The following is a 7,415-nucleotide window of genomic DNA, read 5'->3' on the forward strand; positions in this document are numbered from 1 at the left end:
CTCGCTCGCTCGCTCACGCACGTGGTGCCCAGCCGGAGCTGCGAGACAGAGGATCACTGCTTGCGTCTGTTTGCACTTGGGCTGAAGTAGCAGCATTCGGTGTCCCTTTTCATGCAGCTTCCAGACGAGTCTCGTAAATCATACGCGAGAGCATCTTCTACTCCAGAATATTAAAACAGTAGCTCGTGTCGCTCAGTGCTCATGCCATCCATGTTTCCCGCAATCCACTTCTAGCCCCGGCAAAACTGGCCATTAGCAGCATTCTACCAGACATGACAGACAGACAATAAATACGCTACAGAGATTAACAGAAAAGTAGGAAGAGTTTCGACATCAGACTTGATTCCAATTCCATCATCCTTCGCCTTGTATCTAAAATATATCTAAAACCTGCATGACAATGTCTTCTGATCTGTCAGATGAGTGCTGACATCTGTCCTGTTTTCGCAACTTGGATTCCAATGCTACCTACATATGAACGTCTGCCATGGCTTCCATTATTGCATATATCCGTTTTGATAACAACAATGAGATACTCGGCCTACTTAGCTTTATCGACGACTTAATTAAATAGATAACACACTATCAATCTTGGTCGAGGCATACTTGGTTGGTGTCACGTCCTTTTAAGACGTTTACCCGCACGTCTGCTTCCAAAAGGACAGGCAGAAAGTGAAGGGATAAAGAACACATTCATGCGTGACTTGTGAGCCTTACCTTTTCGCTAAGAGGGGTCAGGTCACAGTTATGGATGACCCCGGCCAATGCCAGGTGTCACGTGCCAACCGGCTGTAGCACCGTCTTGCAAGAGAGAGGGTGATTGGTCACTCGCACGGTGTCATGCCGGTCCGTGCCCGCAGGGGACTGTCACGGAGGCAGGGCAGTGCCACAGGCAACGTGTTTCCACTACCAGGCGAGCTGTAGACGCCTCGGCCGGGGGTGCGTGCTGCTCGCAGGCCTACAGCTGAGCATCGTCACCTGTACGATTCTCTGCCGTGGGTGGGGTGGGGGGCGTCCCGCACTCCGCGAGGCACAGGCCGTGGCAGCAAGCAGATGTGGTTTTGGAGGTGTGAGCCAGGGGGGTGAGGGGGCCGGTTTGGCCTCCGAACGCTGTTTGCAAAAGCGGTGAGGGCGAACAGCGGCAGACGAGAGAGCGAGGCGACTCTTCCACACACGCGATCCGTTCACGAGGCCTGCCGCCGCGCTACTGACTGACTCACTCACTCACTCCTCGGGCCTTGTATGCTTATCTCGCTCCTCCCTCCGCCAGCCCGCCCGCTCGCTCTCCTGCGACCCCTCCTCACCCGTGCAACTCAGCGCCCCCCCCTTCCTAAGAGACCCCTCTCCTCCGACATACACTCTCACCTGAAACCCTTCGTCTCCACTCAGCCGGACGGACGCTCGCCCGCCCGGGACGTCGGCGTCTCCGGACCTTTCGCCGCCAGCTCTCGACTCTTCTCCCTTTTAAATGAAGAAAAAAAACATCCCCATCTACGCCTCCCAGCCTTAGATTACAGTCTTCCCATACAAGTAACCCTCCCCCACCCCCCCATCTTGGCAATATCACGTTCTCAATCTAAGTGAAAGATCTACCAAGCGGACCTCATCAATCGGCGTCACTCTTATCCCATGCTCCGGCGATCGAGGTCACTCCCATGCAGCACCCTTGCTCTCCTGCGCCGCCCGCCCTCCGCCCAGGCTCCTCCTCTGAGACGACGCCCTATATCTTGCTCATTAAATGACCCCGTCTCCATTGGTTTCCCTCTTTTGTTTCCTTCCCTTCCCTCCTTATTTACCTCTAACCCTCCTTCCCCCACTCCTTTCCTCTCCCACTCTCCTTATTTACCTCTCCCCCCTCATCTCCCACTCCTTTCCTCTCCCACTCTCCTTTCCCCCTATCTTTCCCTCTCCCTCACCCTCTCCCCCATATATCTCTCTCTCCCTTTCTCCATATCTCTCCCTCTCCCTCTCCTTCTCCCCCATCTCTCAACCTCTCCCTCTCCCTCTCCCCCATCTCTCTCCCTCTCCCTCACCCTCTCCCCCATCTTTCTCTCTCTCCCTCTCTCCCATCTCTCTCCCTCTCCCCATTTCTCACTCTCTCTCTCTCTCCCCTCTCTCTCCCCCTTCTCTCTCTCTCCCTCCCCCCCCCCCTCCTCCTCCCCCTCCTCCCTCCCCCCCTCCCCCTCCTCCCCCTCCCCCCTCTCCCCCTCCCCCCCTCTCCCCCTTCTCCCCCCCCCCCCTCCCCCCCCCCCCTCTCTCTCTCTCTCCTCTCTCTCTCTCTCTCTCTCTCTCTCTCTCTCTCTCTCTCTCTCTCTCTCTCTCTCTCTCTCTCTCCCTCTCTCCCTGTCTCTTCTTAAGAGAAGTTTCCCCGTATAGAATCGATACCCATTGTTCTCGTCGATGAAGGCGAGCTTGCAACTTCATCGTCGTCTTCGTCTTCGTCTTCGTCTTCGTCTTCTTCCTCTTCCCTTTCTTTCTTTTCTTTTTCCCCAACTCTTGCCTCGGCCTTTTCCGGGCCCCTCCCCCCCCTCCCTCCCTCCCTTCGTTCCTACCCACCTGCCTCTCAGTCCCCGCTCTGCCCAAACCTCTCGCCTCCGCATGTCACTTTGCACGGGGAAATTTTACTCCTGACCAGATTGCTCATGGCATTGCACGCGCGCTCCCGCATGAGTACGTGTGCTTGTGCATGCACGCGCGCTCACGCATGAGTACGTGTGCTTGTGCATGCACGCGCTTGTCCGCTTGTGTTCCTTCGCCTGATTTTTAAAAACCTATCTCCACCCCGCACTCGATCGAGGCCGCTGGTCATAATGTTCTCCAGCGCGATAATGGCTGTTTGCTCCCTCCTCTCGGTCGCGCCGGTCTCGCCTCTTATCAACCTCGCGCCGTGACTTACTGACTAGCTGTCACTTCCTCCCCCAACTCCGCCCACCCGGAGTCCTACGCCGAAGCCTTCCTTTGGGTCGGCTCGGACGTTGCACCCCCCCCCCTCCAAAAAAAAGAAAAAAATAATAATAGATAAATAAATAAATAAATAATAATAAAATAAATAAAACAAATAGGTAGAAGACAAAACTGATATGGAAAAGGGTTCACGGAGGGCGTTCCTTCTTGATACGGATTATGAAATTTCAGTCTGAAATCCGAGCGATTCTTCGAGAGCATCCGATTATTATTGTTCTCTTGACTTTGAGGCCACTCTACTCTCCCCCATACTAAGTAAACAAACAAAATACACACATAAATAATGTAAGCATATCACAGCTATCTATACCTGTTACTTCAGCCTGCCACTAGATACAGACAGACACCAACACACACACATACACATATACATACATACATACATACATACATACACACACACATAAACACATACACATACACAGAACATTAGAAACAGATCCAGGCTGAAAGTTTTCTCACAACAGATCGACCTCTCCCTTTCCCTCTTCCCCTCTTATTACATTCCTCCCTCTCCCTCTCCCTCTCCCTCTCCCTCTCCCTCTCCCCCTCTCTCCCTTTCCCTCTCCTTCCCTTTCTCTCTCATTACCTTCTTCCCTCCCCTCTCTCCCCTTTTCGCTCACCCTATACCTCTCCTTATCTTCCCCTCTCATTACCTTCTTCCCTCTCCCTCTCCTCTCTCCCTTCCCCTCTCCTTCTCTTCTACCTTCTTCCCTCTCCCTTCCCTTCTCCTTCTCTTCTACCTTCTTCCCTCTCCCTTCCCTTCTCCTTCTCTTCCTATCTCCCTGGCGAGTTGTAAAATACATCAAAACCAATTAATATTGCTACTTTTGGAATCGGAAAATTATACTGCTTCTGATTAAGATGGTGTGTGTGTGTGTGTGTGTGTGTGTGTGTGTGTGTGTGTGTGTGTGTGTGTGTGTGTGTGTGTGTGTGTGTGTGTGTGTGTGTGTGTGTGTGTGTGTGTGTGTGTGTGCACCGCGCGCGCGCGCGTGCGTGCGTGCGTGCGTGTGTGTGTGTGTGTGAGAGAGAGAGAGAGAGAGAGAGAGAGAGAGAGAGAGAGAGAGAGAGAGAGAGAGAGAGAGAGAGAGAGAGAGAGAGAGAGAGAGAGAGAGGGAGGGAGGAAGAGAAAGAGAGAAAGAGAGAGAAGAAAGAGAGAAAGAGAAAGAGACACACACACAAAGAGAAACCCATCATACATTCTCTGACCATTTCTAACATTTTGTATGCACGCGGATTCAGTACGACATGTTCTCTATTCGCTGCATATCAAATATAGTGGAACCCCTTTATATCACTATCCATACGCACAGTGTATCGTATTTTTACACGCCCTACTTATCACGTAACAAATCCTTGAAAAGTTAAGCTAAGCAAGCAATATTCCATGACCTGGTCGGGGCAGTCAGTTCGCCCTTGCCTTCAACCCGAACACTCAAGCACTAGCTCGGAGGGCGCGAGGATGTCCTCCTCGTCCTGCGCTCCCCAAGACCAGCACGATAGGAACTCCTATCATCGCCTGCTTGTACCGTACCAACTTAGGCATGGCCCTGTATATATTCAGGTTATTGCAGAGAGAAAGAGAGAGCGAGGAGGGAGGGAGGGAGGGAGGAAGAGAGGGAGGGAGGGAGGGAGGGAGGGAGAGGGGGCGAGGGAGAAAAAGAGAAAGAGGGAGAGAGAATGAGTGAATGCGTTTGTCATGTCTGTTCAAGTTGATGAGCGTGTGAGTGTGTCCCCCTGGCACCAACGCGAGCACCCGCGAAGGCTGTTCCAGGGCCAGCCGACTTCCAATGGGCGGCCGGAGGCGACTGCTCGCTCACCCCCCCCCCCCTTCCCCCGAGTCGCCAGATGGATAGCCGGGAAAAGTTGCCATTGAGACGGGAGAGCCAGGGAGGAAAGGCGGAGGTGGAGGGGGCGTGGGGGGGAAGGAAGGAATGGGTGGAATGCATGGCGGGGAGGGATAAGGGAGAAAAGGAGGGAGAGAGGGAGAAAAACGAAAGAAGGATGGAGGAAGGGAGAAAAGGAAGGGGGAGGGAAGGAAAAGGAGGGAGAAAAGGAAGGAGGGTGGGAGGGGAAAAAAAGAAAGGAGGGAGGGAGAAAATACGGCAACGAAGGAGGGATAGAGGGAGAGAAGGATGGAACTGGAAGGAGAAAAGTAAAGAAACTCTCTTTTGTGCTTTCTCTCTATAAAATGATCAAAACATTGGAGTCAAGTGTATGGACTATCGTCGCCCACTTAAGCAGACACAGACAAACTTCATGTTATCGCTAACCCCCATTCAGATATGCAGTCGACGTCAACAGTCAAAGACACAAATCAAAATGTCATTCGGGCCGCGACCACAAAGGCAAAGTCAAGCAATTAAGTCACGTTCACCAGTTCCATCAGAGAATGCAAATTGGCAAAATGACATTGTCTGTCATTTTTGTATTCTCATCATCATAATTTACTTATCTTGTCACATTCTATGATGACCATAATTCCTGATTACTGTTTCCTCACCATTATTATCATAATGATGATTCTGATACAACTCTGTCATCAGAATTCGTCTCTTAAGTTGTATGCCTGAGAGAGAGAGAGTGAGTGAGAGAGAGAGAGAGAGAGAGAGAGAGAGAGAGAGAGAGAGAGAGAGAGAGAGAGAGAGAGAGAGAGAGAGAGAGAGAGAGAGAGAGAGAGAGAGAGAGCGCTTCTGGAATTCATTACGCCTATCCGATTTCCACGCTAAAAACTCCAGGTTGTAAATTGGACCGGTTTTAGAAAATCTATAACCGCGACTGAATTCATATCTTTCTCGTTCTGAGGAGTTAATAATTACAATCGTTTCATTTAAATGTAAATCCAATTTCATATTACTCGATAAAAAAAAACTATTCCCTTACATTTAAGACTAAACATTTCTATATTTTTTTACGTGAGCTTAAGTTCATGCAAACAGAGATTTACTTGACTGGTCCCTATGCCGGGCACTAGTGCCTCCTGCGAGGCACCCGAGGGGGGCTTTATATCAGAGCGGGGAGCCGAATTTTGTATTTGTGTTCCATCATATTGTGAGACTTACATGTGCTGTCTGACTGTTTATCAATGTTGTAGTCGATTAGCATTGTAGAATAAGGTCCACATCAGCGTGTTCTATATCATAATTGTAAGGAAGGATTTTTTTGTGTATGTGTACTTTCATAAAAAAAAAATAATAATAATAACATCCATAATGAAAATAAATGAAGAGATGGGGAAGAGGATGGAGAGCTGTGCTTACGACCGCGAGTGGCACAGCACAAGTAGCCATACTGGCACAGGGGCACATCGCAGACCTTGCCCACGGTCTGGGTCACCTTCGTCTTCCCATTCGGCCTGTACATCCTGCACTGCCTATACTTAAGAGCCGGCGATCGGCTGTGTTATCGCTCTCTGAAGATGGCGCTTAAAAGAGACCGTGGATGGGCGCCCCACAAGGCTGTATTTGATGTTTGAGACGAAATGCGTGACTAAATTACTGTCATAAAAACAATTATAAAACAAAAGTTCAGCTTTATTATAATTTTTATTCATTATCACTTCAGCCTAATGCTTTACTCTCAATATGCCAAGTAAATAAATAATTTTCTTTGTAGTTTTAGTTTCCGATAAAAAGCACTAACGAAACGAAAAAAAACAAAGAGCAGTAATCAACTTCAAACTAAAAGAATGCAATTAGTAAGGCAAAACACAAGAGAATACCGAGAAAGCTATGATATACGTTGCCTTTCAAAAATACCATTTCACAAGAAAAGTGCGGAGGCCAAAAGTAATGGCGTTTTTCACATGAGAACTTTCCCCGAACTAAACTTTCTCGGCTGATCTTTTTCTCTCGGGATTTCTGACTTCTGTAAGGCCAGGCCATCTTTTTTCCTTTGTGTGCACATGTGTGCGTGTGTGCGCACGTGTGCATGTGTGCGCGTGTATGTTTGGAGTGTCAGGGTATACGTGGGTGTGCCTTCTGCCGGATGGCGGATGATCCTCAGCCAACCTATGGTGCACCTGCGGCTGCTCCTCCCCTTCCCGAAATCGGCTGTTACACAAAGGCAAATCTGAGGACATGAAAGGCAACTCAGACTGGATGGCGTCGCCCTCGACAACGTCCCATAAAAGGGATGCAAGATCGGTTTGGAGATTCGCAAGAGCCCGGGATCAGGGAGATTGCATAACGGGATGCTTCCCAGGGGACGTCCGAGATATCAACAGGTGAGTCACTCTGACTTAGAGTCAGTCAGTCAGTCACACTCGCTCTCTCTCTCTCTCTCACATTAAGAAGAAGAAGAAGAAGAACAGGAAGAAGAAGAAACGTTATAGATACATCAACATCTAACGAAGATAAATCACATAGAGATACAAACAATAAACTACAGAGAGAGAGAGAGAGAGAGAGAGAGAGAGAGATACAAAACTCAACCTTTCCCAAACTTCTCCC

General features: G+C 49.7%; 1 protein-coding gene across 1 annotated transcript in view; it reads left to right on the forward strand.

Moving 5' to 3' along the window:
• Positions 1-7,415, forward strand: part of LOC122262820 (diacylglycerol kinase eta) — a gene marked incomplete in the record, with an annotated part of 116,270 nt that overhangs the window by 39,971 nt on the left and 68,884 nt on the right.

This window comes from Penaeus japonicus, unplaced genomic scaffold (genome assembly GCF_977035675.1).
Source record: "Penaeus japonicus unplaced genomic scaffold, GWHDUDI00000001_assembly GWHDUDI00000032, whole genome shotgun sequence".
Lineage (NCBI taxonomy): Eukaryota > Metazoa > Arthropoda > Malacostraca > Decapoda > Penaeidae > Penaeus > Penaeus japonicus.